Source organism: Bufo bufo, chromosome 4 (assembly GCF_905171765.1).
Source record: "Bufo bufo chromosome 4, aBufBuf1.1, whole genome shotgun sequence".
Lineage (NCBI taxonomy): Eukaryota > Metazoa > Chordata > Amphibia > Anura > Bufonidae > Bufo > Bufo bufo.
In genome coordinates, this window is record NC_053392.1 from 42,290,219 (window position 1) to 42,304,605 (window position 14,387).

Genomic DNA, 14,387 nt, shown 5'->3' on the forward strand with positions numbered 1-14,387 from the left:
CGCGAATATTCGAATTTCGAATTTCTTTCTCGAATATCGCAATTTTGAGATTTCGCGAATATTTAGAATATAGTTCCAAATATTCGCGAAATCGAATATTCGTATTTTTTTTTCAAAAAAAAATATCGTACGATTAATTTAATCGTACGATTTTTTTTCCTGTATAAGGCAACGTTCCTATGACTATGGCTAGGCTAATAATCGTATGATTAAATTAATCGTACGAATTTTTTTTTTTTTTTTTTTTTTTTTCCTGTACAAGGCAAAGTTCCTATGACTATGGCTAGGCTAATATGTGTATTTTACGAAATTTCTTAATATTGCTCTAACTTCGTCTTTTAGAATATTCGTAACATTCTAAAAGACGGAGTTAGAGCAATATTAAGAAATTTCGTAAAATACACATATTAGCCTAGCCATAGTCATAGGAACGTTGCCTTATACAGGAAAAAAAAATAAAAAATCGGACTGCAGCGGTGAATGGGAAGCACTGGCAGAAGATCACCGCTGAACATGGCACCCGGGACCGTGGCGGTAAGCAGGGGAACAGCTGCGCACAGCAGCCGCTGTTACAGTGGCACACATTCATTTTGTAGACTCCATTGAAGACTTCATCCTAGGTAGGATATAAGTATTGATTTTTCCTATCTCTTGTACACCCTGGGGTGTCGGCCATGTGTTATAACGTGGTAGACAACCATGTGTTATTGCATGACCAACGGAGTCTCACCCCATAGTCTCACCCCATATAGCTTGTTGCATATTTTGGCTAGTGATATATTTACTTTTTATTATTATCATATATTTAATCACACTTAGTAAATCTATTTAATATGTAAAGATAGACCAGGCACTCTATATATGTGACCAACAGACAAAATATTTATTAAAATCGGTAATCTAAAATCATATAATAACAGCATACAGTATCAGCATAAAAATGTAACACTAAAATATCAATAGTAGCAATCAAACATAAATATCATATATAGTATCAAAATAGCAGCAATAAGTAGCAAATAGCAGCAATTAGCAACAATGCATATATCAGAAAGCAATGGTGATTTAAAGTCCATCCATATAAACCGCAGATACAAATCGTGTATTCCTCTTTAACTGCAGCAGGGGATATGGCGCTAGTTAGAGGCCAAATATAAAAACTATCAAAGTCTTTCCTTAAAATGAATTTCCCACGTTCCGGGTCAGGGTATCTTATGTTTTATACAGTTCCACTCCCGGCTAATTTTATTTGTGCATATATAAGTCGCCAGTCTTTGAAATATCACGGAGAGAGAAAAAGGTACAATGCGGTAAGCAAGGTGGCGTCCCACCTAGTTGTAATTACTCATTCAGTGTTACCTTGTTTTTATTCATCTCCCGTTTCTGAATGTCGATTCGGCGATCTGTCTTGAGGTGGATATCAGCTGACTCTGTGTCCAGTATCGTCAGCAAATTCTGCGCTCGGTAAAGTTAAATGTCGCCAAGGTTTTTCGTTCCAGGAACTTGAATCATATCCAAAGGGGACTCTCTGCCAGCATGCCGGTGCAAGGTATAGCCCATACGCGTTTCGGGGACGTGGTCCACTGAGGTGGATCCAGCTCAACTCAAACCAAAACAAAGAGAAGAGTCAAACATGTGCAGCCAGCCTGGCAGATCTTCGCACATTCACAGGGCAAGGCGTGACATGACTGAGCTAGGGGCGGACCTAAGTCCAACACCTAACTTCCTACTGGGGCAGAATCAGGATACTCAACCCTGACTAATCTATACAAGGCATTACCATATTAAATAACATTACATAATAACAGTTTGCAAGTTCCCTTCTATACAAGTTCAGTATTAAAAAACCCTAGTAATATAGTGTCATGTTTAGTGTCAAATGGGCACATGGACGAGGGTGAAGGTTGCATTCTGAAACCAACCTAAACTAACCATGGAAAGGTAATGGTGATCCCAAGTGGTAAGGGGCATGGTGGGTGAACCTCATCCTTAATATTTCCTATAAGGTCCCCCATCATTCTGTGGAGAAGTAATATCATAGACATTGGAAATTTTAGAAGTGATGATTGCTGTCTTGTTAGCGACGTGCAGCGCGGATATAAATTTCTTCCCGCCATATGTAACAGGAGACCTTAAAGCTCCACATAAGGGCGTTGAATTATTCAGCAATATTCACAGCGTGCCTAGGATTCATAAGAGCCTCATCATTGTGAGCTTCGGGCCGCTGTGAGCATCAAATTGACGCTAATGTCATAATCAAGTATTAACTCTTTAATCCCCATTTCACTACTAATGAAGGAGACTTTAATTAGGAGCCGGGAGAGAAGATACTGTGTCAGGGGGACTTGGTTCTTCGATGTTTCTTGATATCTTCAGCAGCAGTTTAATTATTCTTATCGTAATTGTAGCAGGAGAAACATATTACAACAGATCCCGAAAATCCCCCCCCCCCGTCCACTCTTCAGGTACCGTAATTCATATTACACTTTAATTTAAATGAAATTCTTATTAAAATATTGGATTCTCCACAGTTGCCCTTACCAGTCCTGTACCATAACTGGGAATACAGGTTTTTACTGGGGTGCACGGTGGACTGGATGGTTCAACTCTGGGGTCTTCAACACGAATCCAGTTAGCGGCCACATCTGCATTTTATGAGTATGGCGTCAGACATACTATACTGTATGCGCAACCTCTTCAGCCACTTCTACCTTAGTGCAACCATGATATATAATATTGGTTGCGATCATTGGGTGAGGCATCACATTGCAGCATTTGGATGTGAACCATATGGCAAAAGAGGCTGCTTTACCACTAATTGCTATTTTCCTTTTTCAGGTTGGAGCCCCGGTGGCTTTTCGCACCCCCGGGGAACAGAAAATTTCACTGGGGTAAGCCATAACCAGCCACAATGGATGGCTCAATTCACCCATGCGGGAACCATTCTTAGGTTATGCTCAAAAACCCACCGTCTATTACAGTGGACGAGATTTTCCAAAATCCCATTTACACAATCCACGGCACAATTCAGTGCAGATATTGAAAGGGTTTTCCAGAACTTAGATATTTAGGGCCTATCCTCTGGTTAGATGATCAATATCGGATCACATGGCACCCCCACCGATTATTTCAGTGGGCCACTAGTGCCAAATACTAGGACTTTCAGACCTCACCGATCCAATGCTGATGAGATGGCCTATGCTGAGGATAGCCCATCTATATCGAACTCACGGGAAACCTCTTTAAAGTTGCAGTATGTCCATTTCTACTGTTGGCTATATCTAAAGACGAGCAAATCGAATCCCAAGAAGTGGAATTCGATCCGAATTTCAGGATAAATTCGATTTGCCTCGTGCTTCGTGCAAACAAATCGATTTAACCTGAAATAGTGCAAAAAAACAAAACAATTCATACTTACCCACTCCATTTGCCCACCGCCATCTTGATTGAAGATCTCGGCCGAAATCCCGTGCATGCGTCATCACGTCGACCGGCGTGATGGCGTAATCTCGTGCCGCGTGAGATTTTTTTTGCGCCAGATCTTCAAGAAAGATGGCGGCGGCCAGTCCATCGCGAGCAAATGGAGGCGGTAAGTTTGATTTCAAAACAGTGTAAAATTACACTCAGATGCCGCGATCATGTATGAACGCGGCATCTGAGGGGTACGATGATGAAGGGCGGTGCTATTGCAGCTCCCTGTCATTGCACCCACTACTTACAAAAAAATGCGCTTCGTGACGAAGTAATTCGTCACAAAGCAAATTTTTCTTTTTTTATTCGGCGACTCAAACTTTTGAAAAATTCAATCATCTCTAGCTATAGCCACAACTTTAACCCTTTGCAATGCAGAGATTGACATCAGTAGCCAAATCTAAGTCAGAATCCGCATGTAACTCATGGATTTTGCTGCAGATTCATAGCAAATTTTTCAGAGGATCCGTGTCGGGGACGTTCTCCTAAGGCCTCATGCACACGACCGTTTTTGTGGTCCGCATCCGGGCCGCATTTTTTGCATTACTACAATCGGCCGCCCTTTCCGAAGGCACACGGGCAGCTTCCGGTTTTTGCGGACCGCTCGTGTGCATGAGGCCTTAGGAAAACCAAAACCACTATGTCTTTAACTGTTACAGAACCTGCAAAATCTTTATGGCGTAGGCCCAGTCCGGTCGCCTACACACATGCGGCTGCAATGTTCTTTTCAGATATCTCAAGTAACATCTATTGCTGGTTCCTCACATTCTGAAAATGAGCTCTTAAGAGCAGGGGAAGCGGCATCAATAGGAAAACATCAATAATCGCTGACGTTCAGTAGGAGAAAGTAAACACATGTTCTGGATGGAATAAGCATCCTCAACCTAGACTGAAATGACTGCTATCTGTCTGAATGTAATATTATACAATGTGACACAGTGAGGGATTGTGTCTGACAAGGCAGGTATTTTCCACCCAGCATGTGCGGCTGGGATGGTTTCCAGCCAAGTGAGGTCAAATACCGGACCGGAGTTTAAGTGCCGGTCCGGTTTTGGCAGCACCTGGCTGTCCTCAACCCCTTAGGGACGCATGACGTACCGGTACGGCATGTTTCCCGAGTCCTTAAGGACCCATGACGTACCGGTACGTCATGTGTTGTTCCGATCACCGCTGCCCGGCGGGCGGTGATCGGAACACGGTGCCTGCTCAAATCATTGAGCAGGCACCACGGCTAAATGCGCGGGGGGGGGTCCCCAATTCAGACCTGCGGTTTGCGGCTTTTTATTGTGCGGGCGGCGGTAGTCGGCAGTGCCATCGGGTCCCCATGGGCCTGTGTGGGGGGGACCCGATGGCATGGAAGGCAGCGCGATGTCTAAGGAAGGCCCCGGAAGCTGTATGAGTAATACACACAGTATTACTCATACAGCCAATGCATTCCAATACAGAAGTATTGGAATGCATTGTAAAGGAATATACCCCCAAAAGTTCAAGTCCCAAAGTGGGACAAAAAATAAAGTGAGAAAAAAAAGTTGAAAAAATAAAGTTTTCCCCCAAAAAAATTAAAAGTTTCAAGTAAAAATAAACAAAAATGTCATTTTCCCCAAATAAAGTAAAAAAATAATTGGTAAAAAATAGGAAAAAAAAAAGTATACATATTAGAAATCGCCGCGTCCGTATCGACCGTCTCTATAAACATATCACATGACCTAACCCCTCAGATGAACACCGTAAAAAATAGAAACTGTGCTAAATAAACCATTTTTTTGTCACCTTACATAAAAAAAAGTACAACAGCAAGCGATCAAAAAGGCGTTTTCCCACCAGAATAGTACCAATCTAACCGTCACCTCCTCCCGCAAAAAATGAGCCCCTACCTGAGACAATCGCCCAAAAAATAAAAAAACTATGGCTCAGAATATGGAGATACTAAAACATCATTTTTTTTTTTTTAAAGCTGTTATTGTGTAAAATTTGCATAAATAAAAAAAATATACATATTTGGTATCTCCGCGTTCGTATCGACCGTCTCTATAAAAATATCACATGTCCTAACCCCTCAGATGAACACCGTAAAAAATAAAAAATAAAAACTGTGCTAAGTAAACCATTTTTTGTCACCTTACATCCCAAAAAGTGTAATAGCAAACGATCAAAAAGTCACACGCACCCCAAAATAGTGCCAATAAAACCGTCATCTCATCCTGCAAAAATCATACCCTACCCAAGGTAATCGCCCAAAAACTGAAAAAAATATGGCTCTCAGACTATGGAAACACTAAAACATGATTTTTTTGCTTCAAAAAAGAAATCATTGTGTAAAACTTACATAAATGAATAAAAAGTATACATATTAGGTATCGCCGCATCCGTGACAACCTGGTCTATAAAAATATCACATGATCTAACCTGTCAGATGAATGTTGTAAATAAAAAAATCTTGCCTCACAAAAAGTGTAATATGTACCCTAAACTAGTACCAACAATACTGCCACCCTATCCCGTAGTTTCTAAAATGGGGCAATTTTTTTGGAGTTTCTACTCTAGGGGTGCATCAGGAGGGCTTCAAATGGGACATGGTGTAAAAAAAAACTGTCCAGCAAAATCTGCCTTCCAAAAACCGTATGGCATTCCTTCCATTCTGCGCCCTGCCGTGTGTCCGTACAGCTGTTTACGACCACATATGGGGTGTTTCTGTAAACTACAGAATCAGGGCCATAAATATTGAGTTTTGTTTGGCTCTTAACCTTTGCTTTGTTACTGGAAAAAATTTATTAAAATGGAAGATTTGCCAAAAAATGGAAATTCTGAAATTTCATCTCCATTTGCCAATAACTCTTGTGGAACACCTAAAGGGTTAACAATGTTTGTAAAATCTGTTTTGAATATCTTGAGGGGTGTAGTTTATATAATGGGGTCATTTTTGGTTGGTGGTTTCTATTATGTAAGCCTCGCAAAGTGACTTCAGACCTGAACTGGTCCCTAAAAATTGGGTTTTTGCTTCTAAACTTCTAAGCCTTGTAACATCCCCAAAAAATAAAATATCATTCCCAAAATGATCCAAACATGAAGTAGACATATAGGGAATGTAAAGTAATAACTATTTTTGGAGGTTTTACTATGTATTATAGAAGTAGAAAAATTGAAACTTGGAAATGTGCAAATTTTTCCAAATTTTTGGTCAATTTGGTATTTTTTTATGAAAAAAATTAACTTTTTTGACCCAATTTTAGCAGTGTCATGAAGTACAATATGTGACGAAAAAACTATCTCAGAACGGCCTGGGTAAGTAAAAGCGTTTTAAAGTTATCAGCACTTAAAATGACACTGGTCAGATTTGCAAAAAATGGCCAAGTCCTTAAGGTGAAATAGGGCTGAGTCCTTAAGGGGTTAAATAGGCAGCTGGGCTCAGCAGAGATGTCTCTGTTTTTGTGATCTGAGACTTTGTGCCATGCTGGAGGGCTGAGAGCTGCACGCTGGGTAAACAGGCCCCCTAAAGCCTGCTGTGGACTACTGGAGGCAGAACTGCCAGCAAGGTGACTTGTGTTATATGAACTTTCAATTGTGTGTGAATTAACACCAAGACTGCAATGTTATGCACTGTTTTGTGCAATTGCCTCAAGTGTGAATAAACATTGACGTTTTGAGTTAAGTTCTTGTTTTTCGCCTCTATACTGCGCCCGCTTACCCTGTCTACCAGAGCAAAACCCCACAACAAATAGTTCAAAGAATCACAGGCTGATTGTTTTCTGGAAACACCCTGGTAGGGTTGTTCTTGCAGATTAAAATGATGCCTGTCTTGTGAAAATCGGTTGTGCCATTCCCATGAAAACGCCAAATAAGGGTTTCACTGCACCGAAGGGCGGGGCATAGCCATCTGTGCACCTCAGTTTTCCAGTGCTGGCCACGCCCCTCAGTGCACTGAAGACCTAATTTACCTTAAGAATAATAGTCATTTTTTCTTGGGAACGCCGCAACCAATTTTCACAAGAAAAGTATTATTTTAATCAGCAGGATCAACCGTACCAGGCAGCATGTTTGTTTTGATAGAGTTAATGTTACTGATAGGTGACCTTTAAGAGAGATATACTGACTGCATACCTATGTCTTGTTCTTGACCTTAGCCTTGCCTCTGGATTCTGACTCTTTGTCTTTCCCATTGGGATTTGTCACCTGAAATTACAGTCCAACCTCCTGGCTTCGGCTCCTCACCCATCTGCTGTTTACGTTTTTTGTCATCTAACTAATGTGGGTTCCTAACCAGTTTCCCGATGATGACTTCTGTCCTCACTTCACTACCAAATGGTGACTACAGGGGCTGAGAATCTCCTTAGAATGACTTTAGTGAAGAACGGGAATATTCCTTAGACCTCACCACCTGTAGCCAGTGTTGAACCAAATGTGATTAAGGATCCACCACTCCGGTGAGAACCATACTAATACACAGCTGTTAAACAAGAGACAAGCAGTTCCAACGCTCAACGGTGTCCAATTTTTTGTGGAAGATGTGGATGCCAGATCTCCGATTACCTCTGTGTTCAGCACCTATTGTATAAGAGGACCAGAGAGGAGTCACCCTCTAAAAGAGTAGGATATTTAACTAGGCCACCAAAGTGTAGCTACCTATTTTCTTATTTGTAAGAGCTTTCCTTCGGGAGGTCATATTGAAGGCCCATACTTCCTTGCTACAGTACAGCAGGGTGTGTGCCCTTTATGGCAGCTGTTATCCCTTGCTCTCTAATAAGAAGATGACTCTTCTGACCTCCATCTCTCTCTAATGATGAGAAGACGTTGCTCATTCTGTCTAAACAGCAAAGCTGAGAATCGAACTACAAAGTACAGGAATAAGCCTATTGTGTCTGCTCCAGTGGCCAGTATGAGGACTTCAGTATTTTATGGTTTCTTTTACATGCATAGTCACATAGAAACATAAAAATAAAAAATATATATTTTAAAGTTACGGTATCTATTAACAAAACCGGTTCCCATCTTCTGAACATCTTCTAAAGGGAATTCCAAAAGTTTCCAATAATTAAAAAGTTCAAGCCGATTCAAAAGTGTTAAGATCCTGGATTATCGAGAACCTCCACAACCTATTAAATTTGATGGTGGCTTCCACAATAGGATGATCTTCATTTCCAGCCATGGAATGAACAGCGGGAATGAAGTTTGAGACACTTTGTGAATAGAACTTGATGCCTCCCATAAGCCAAACAACCCATTGTGTCTTAATGAAGTAATGAACCTGGAGGAAGACGTGGAACTTTTCTTGGCATTTAGTGTAGACATCTGTTTTAGTAGATATATAATGTAGATGTCATATGGTTCATTGTCCTCCCTGGCAGTACATTCAGCTAGAACTGCCATGGAACGCCATCTACAAACAACATGCACAGACTTAAGACGCATATCTTGTTCTTTTGGGTACAATGTCATTCCTCATAACTTGAAGCCTATGTGTCTCTTATTTTTAGCTTTTCATTAAATTCGTAACTATTATCGATGGACTTACTGCTCTGTCTCCACATCTAGGCAATGGAGATTATACATCCTCAAGATCAATTTAAATATTCATGTCCATATTGGTTTATAATGGGTGGCCCGGAGGTATGTTCAGATGGACAGTTTTAGTTTCCCATCCATTTAGTTTCGGAAAAAGAATATCATGATCTTAGTGGAAAAAAATTGCCAAATATGCATAAAGTCTTTTTATAGGAATTGACCCAATTCAGGATCAGGCAAGTCTTGTAATAGTGATGAAGAATACATTAAAGGGGTTCACTCGCGAGGGCAAGCCTTGTCCACATGCCCTATTAATACACATGGACGTCATTGAGGGTAAATCTTCCGCTTGGGACCTCTTTCCATGGTTTGGTTGACTCCATGCATTTCATGGAAAGCCATTCATCTACGTGCAGGAGAAATGTATAGTAAGATGCAGCTTCCTCCATTGTCAACATCTGTTTGCTGCTTGGGTTGTCCTCCCTTGGAAGTATTTTTAAGACTGCTGTAATGACTTGTACTAGAGAAATGATAGCTTGATCCGATTGACGAGAGATGGCTCCAGTTGATTCCTCATGGTCTAATCTCACAGACGTCTTGAACCTTCTTCAATAAAAAAAACCCTGAAAAAGATTGTATCGGAATGAAGATGGACATGTCAGCAGTTCTGAAAAGGCCCACAAAGCAGTAGTTGGTGCCCGTTAGTTAAAATTACTTCTTTGTGGGCATCTGAGTGCAACCTGTCCAACGAAGAGTGCTGCTCTGTCCAGAGACAACGTGTTTGATTCACAAAGCTAGGTGAAAGAACCACTGTGTTGCTATCAGGTTTGACTTAGATTTAGACTGGAGGGTTCCTCATGCTTATCATACTATGTGCTGCAGTCGTAAATATGTAAGTCCGCTGCATTGCCATCCTGAATGACACAAAAAACATAATAAAGACTATAAAGTATAATAAAAGATCTGCTTTCATCCTTGCAAGGTAGTATTGACTTTGCAGGAGGAAAATGAATAAAGACCTGGAAACCCTCAGCGAGTGTGAAATTTAAAGGCTATGGACACATGGAAGGACATTTTTATTACTGCATTGTACTTATTTTGTGCTAAAAAACTATTTTTCCAACAATCTTCATTGCAAATTTTTAACTGTTTGTCTTCTGTATATTCTGGCATATACTGCAGGCAGTTCTGTTCTTTTCTCAGTGAAATGTGTCTTGATGGCTCAGTCTGTAGCCCTTATCTCTGCACTCCTGAGAGCTCCTAAACACTAATTTAAAGAGAATCTGTCACCAGCGACCTGTTTGCATAGACACATAGCTCTGGTTCACACGATTAAAACGCTGTATTTCTTTTGTTGAGCCAAGGATCTGTTCCCGAGTTATGGTACTTTTTCTTAATATGCAAATTAGGCCTTTGGTGCAATGAGGGCGTCACCATTGCTCTTAAGCTCCACTCCTTTTCTGTGGCCAGCCCCACCCTGACTGCTTTGATTGACAAGGCCAGGCAGTGGCAAAGCAGTGAGGGTGGGGCTGGCCACAGAAAGGAGAGGAGCTTAGGGGCAATGAGAGCAATGGTGACACCCTCATTGCACTGAAAGCCTAATTTGCATATTAAGAAAAAGTATCATAACTCCATGTGTCCATAGCCTTTAAATTTCACACTCGCTGAGGGTTTCCAGGTCTTTATTCATTTTCCTCCTGCAAAGTCAATACTACCTTGCAAGGATGAAAGCAGATCTTTTATTATACTTTATAGTCTTTATTATGTTTTTTGTGTCATTCAGGATGGCAATGCAGCGGACTTATATTTACGACTGCAGCACATAGTATGATAAGCATGAGGAACCCTCCAGTCTAAATCTTATATTATACTGTACTGTATTATACAGACATCAGATCCACTGGATCTTCAAGAACCAAGTGGGTCTGGGTAAAAAAAAAGTGAAAAAAGTTAAGATAAAAAAAAATAACATTTATCACTGAATAAAAATAAAAAAAATAAAATACACTACACATATTAGGTATCGCCGCGTCCGTAACGACCTGATATATAAAATGGTCATGGTTCTTTGCCCGCACGGTGAACGCCATAAAAATAAAAAAATAAAAACTATGAGGAAATTGAAATTTTGCCCACCTTACTTCCCAAACAAGGTAATAAAAGTGATCAAAAAAGTCGCATGTACGCCAAAATAGTACCAATCAAACCGTAATCTCATCCCGCAAAAATCATACCCTACCCAAGATAATCGCCCAAAAACTGAAAAAACTATGGCTCTTAGACTATGGAAACACTAAAACATGATTTTTTTTGTTTGCTTCTCGTCCCAGGCAGTGACTGGGACGAGAAGACTAACCCTCCTCTGCTTTAACTGGTGGTTTTTGGCATGGGTCATATGATCACTACTTCAGTGTCTACCGCCTTTTACAAGTCTCTAGCTCTTTTATTGAAATCCACTCCTCCAATAAATCATCTAACAACCTTGGGGTGTTCTATGTATGCTCCATCCATATAGCATGCAGAGCAGAGAAGGAGGAGCCGCTAGTGGAAGCAGTGAACACTGGATCTGCAGTGTTGCATGCGGGAAAATGTAGTTCATGCTTAACCTATTGACACCAGGAAGACAAGATTGAAAGCAGCAGAGCACAACTGAATGTTCAATATTAGGATCAAAACATCATCAAGTGAATGATTTAACCCCTTAAGGACTCAGCCCTATTTCACCTTAAGGACTTGGCCATTTTTTGCAAATCTGACCAGTGTCACTTTAAGTGGTGATAACTTTAAAACGCTTTGACTTATCCAGGCCATTCTGAGATTGTTTTTTCGGCACATATTGTACTTCATGACACTGGTAAAATGAAGTAAAAAAAATTCATTTTTATTTATAAAAAAATACCAAATTTACCAAAAATTTTAAAAAAATTGCAAATTTCCAAGTTTCAATTTCTCTACTTTTATAATACATAGTAATACCTCCAAAAATAGTTATTACTTTACATTCCCCATATTTTATTTTTGGGGGATGTTACAAGGCTTAGAAATTTTTCAGAAATTTTCAAAAACCCACTTTTTAGGGACCAGTTCAGGTCTGAAGTCACTTTGTGAGGCTTACATAATAGAAACCACCCAAAAATGACCCCATTCTAGAAACTAAACCCCTCAAGGTATTCAAAACTGATTTTACAAACTTTGTTAACCCTTTAGGTGTTGCACAAGAGTTATTGGCAAATGGAGATGAAATTTGAGAATTTAAATTTTTTGGCAAATATTCAATTTTAATCAATTTTTTCCAGTAACAAAGCAAGGGTTAACAGCCAAACAAAATGCTATTTATTGCCCCAGTTTGCCCCAGTCATATGACCCCCCCCCCCCCCCGGCGTTGTGACAGGATGCCGGCTGAATGATTTCAGCCGGCATCCTGTTCGGATTAACACCCGCAGCGCCGCAATCTAATTTTAAACTCATGACGTACCGGTACGTCATGGGTCCTTAAGGGCTCGGGAAACATGCCGTACCGGTACGTCATGCGTCCCTACGGGGTTAAAGAGGACTTGTCAGCAGGATCAACCCTATTCAACCATGTGTGCTACCTGGTAGGCCTGATCCTGCTGATTAAAATGATACCTGTCTTGTGAAAATTAGTTGTGACATCCCCAAGAAAAATTACTTTTAGTCTTTCTGTAATTGTGAGCTTCAGAGCATTGAGGGGTGTGGACAGTGGTGAGAGGCGTCGAGGAGCTAGGCCCCGCCCCTCAGTGCGCCGAAGCCCTGAAATGCATAAAGAATTAAAGGCTATGTACAACCTCAAGGGTCAATTTTCTTTTATGATTGCATTTTACTCATTATTGAGCTAAAAATTATTTTTTTCAGTTGGTCTTTATTAAAAATATTGAGCCGTTCTGTCACAAAGGGTTAACCGTTTTTCTAGCTGTGTGAATACTTTTTACTTTCACTTTAATAAACCTTACCTCTGCATAGGACTGAGCTATAATGAGTATATGGTCAGAGATCAGAGATAAGGAGCCTTCAGCTGAGCTGCCTGACGAAACAGAGTGAAAATTCAGATCCTGCTACTAGAGAAACTCAAGGCTGCAAAAGTTACAAAGACAGGGGTTCAATATTTTCAATAAAGACCAATTAAAACAAGGATTTGTAGCTCAAAATGAGTACAAATCAATAATTTAAAAAATTGCCCCCAAAGGTGTACATAGCCTTTAAGTATTTTTATTTTTTTTTAAAACACCACAACCAATTTTCATAAGACAGGTATCATTTTAATCAGCAGGATCAATCCCACTAGGCAGCATACATGTTTTAATAGCGCACATCCTGCTGATAGGTGCTGTTTAAAAATATTACACAGGTTTTATGTCTTATTCGTGGATTAATTTTTGGAGGATGTAAGTTCAAAAGGAGTCAGATAGAAAGGGGAAATCAAGTGCGCAGTACCAGGCACAGGTACACAGTAGCGGGGTGGGGATCAGTAAAATGACTATAACTTATTTTATTATTTTACATCAACCGCCATAAGGCTGGTCAACTCATCTACAGCATGACGTCCATTAATAACAGCTTGACTATGGCTTTCAGGCAAAGCATACAGGAAAAAGAACTGGAAAGGCTACAGAATTTTTTTTTTAAATATTGTAAATTTGACAATTTCCGACTCTATAACCTGTGTTAATCAAAGGTGGAACCTCCCTCTAAGATACCTGGATGAACTCATTCGATTCCCGTCAGTCTGATTTAATAGGAATAATCAAGTGGTGTCGTTCTCCGGCCATCATCAGCTCACTTATTCCACCAAGCTGGGATTTCAGTTTTAGAGAAAAAAAAAAAAGTAATTTCCATTTCTCCCTGAGCGATTTCTCTACTAAACACATCAACTAATATTCTCAAGACTCTCGAAAATGTATTAAAAAACTTCATTTACTTCTGCTGTCATCTGCTTCATTTCCAGCCGTCAGAAATCACTGCTAAATAAACGCAAACGATATTAGCTCAGGCAGAGAGATAAATGGTCTGGGAGAAGCTCGTAGACATGAGGAATATTTTATAAGCCTCACATGTTGATTATTTATTTTTTTAAATACTTTGCTCACTTCACCGTAAAATTGCTCATTTGTTGTTAAAGGGTATGTTCATGTTGTGCAATCATATTTATATTTGCCTTGCTGCATCCAAAATAAAAGCTGGAGCCGCTTTGTAATTTATGAGAAAAACTTCCCCACCGATGTGTGTACACAGCTCCGATGAAACATAAGTGCACTACATGGCGGCATAACGTTAAAGGTTTGAAGGTTACTCTGCTGCTTCTTGCTGACCTCCATGTGGGCACAGTTAACACATCTGTGGTTCAGCAAGTTAGCATTATTCACACACAGCAGGCTACACAGAGAAAACTACTGAAGTAC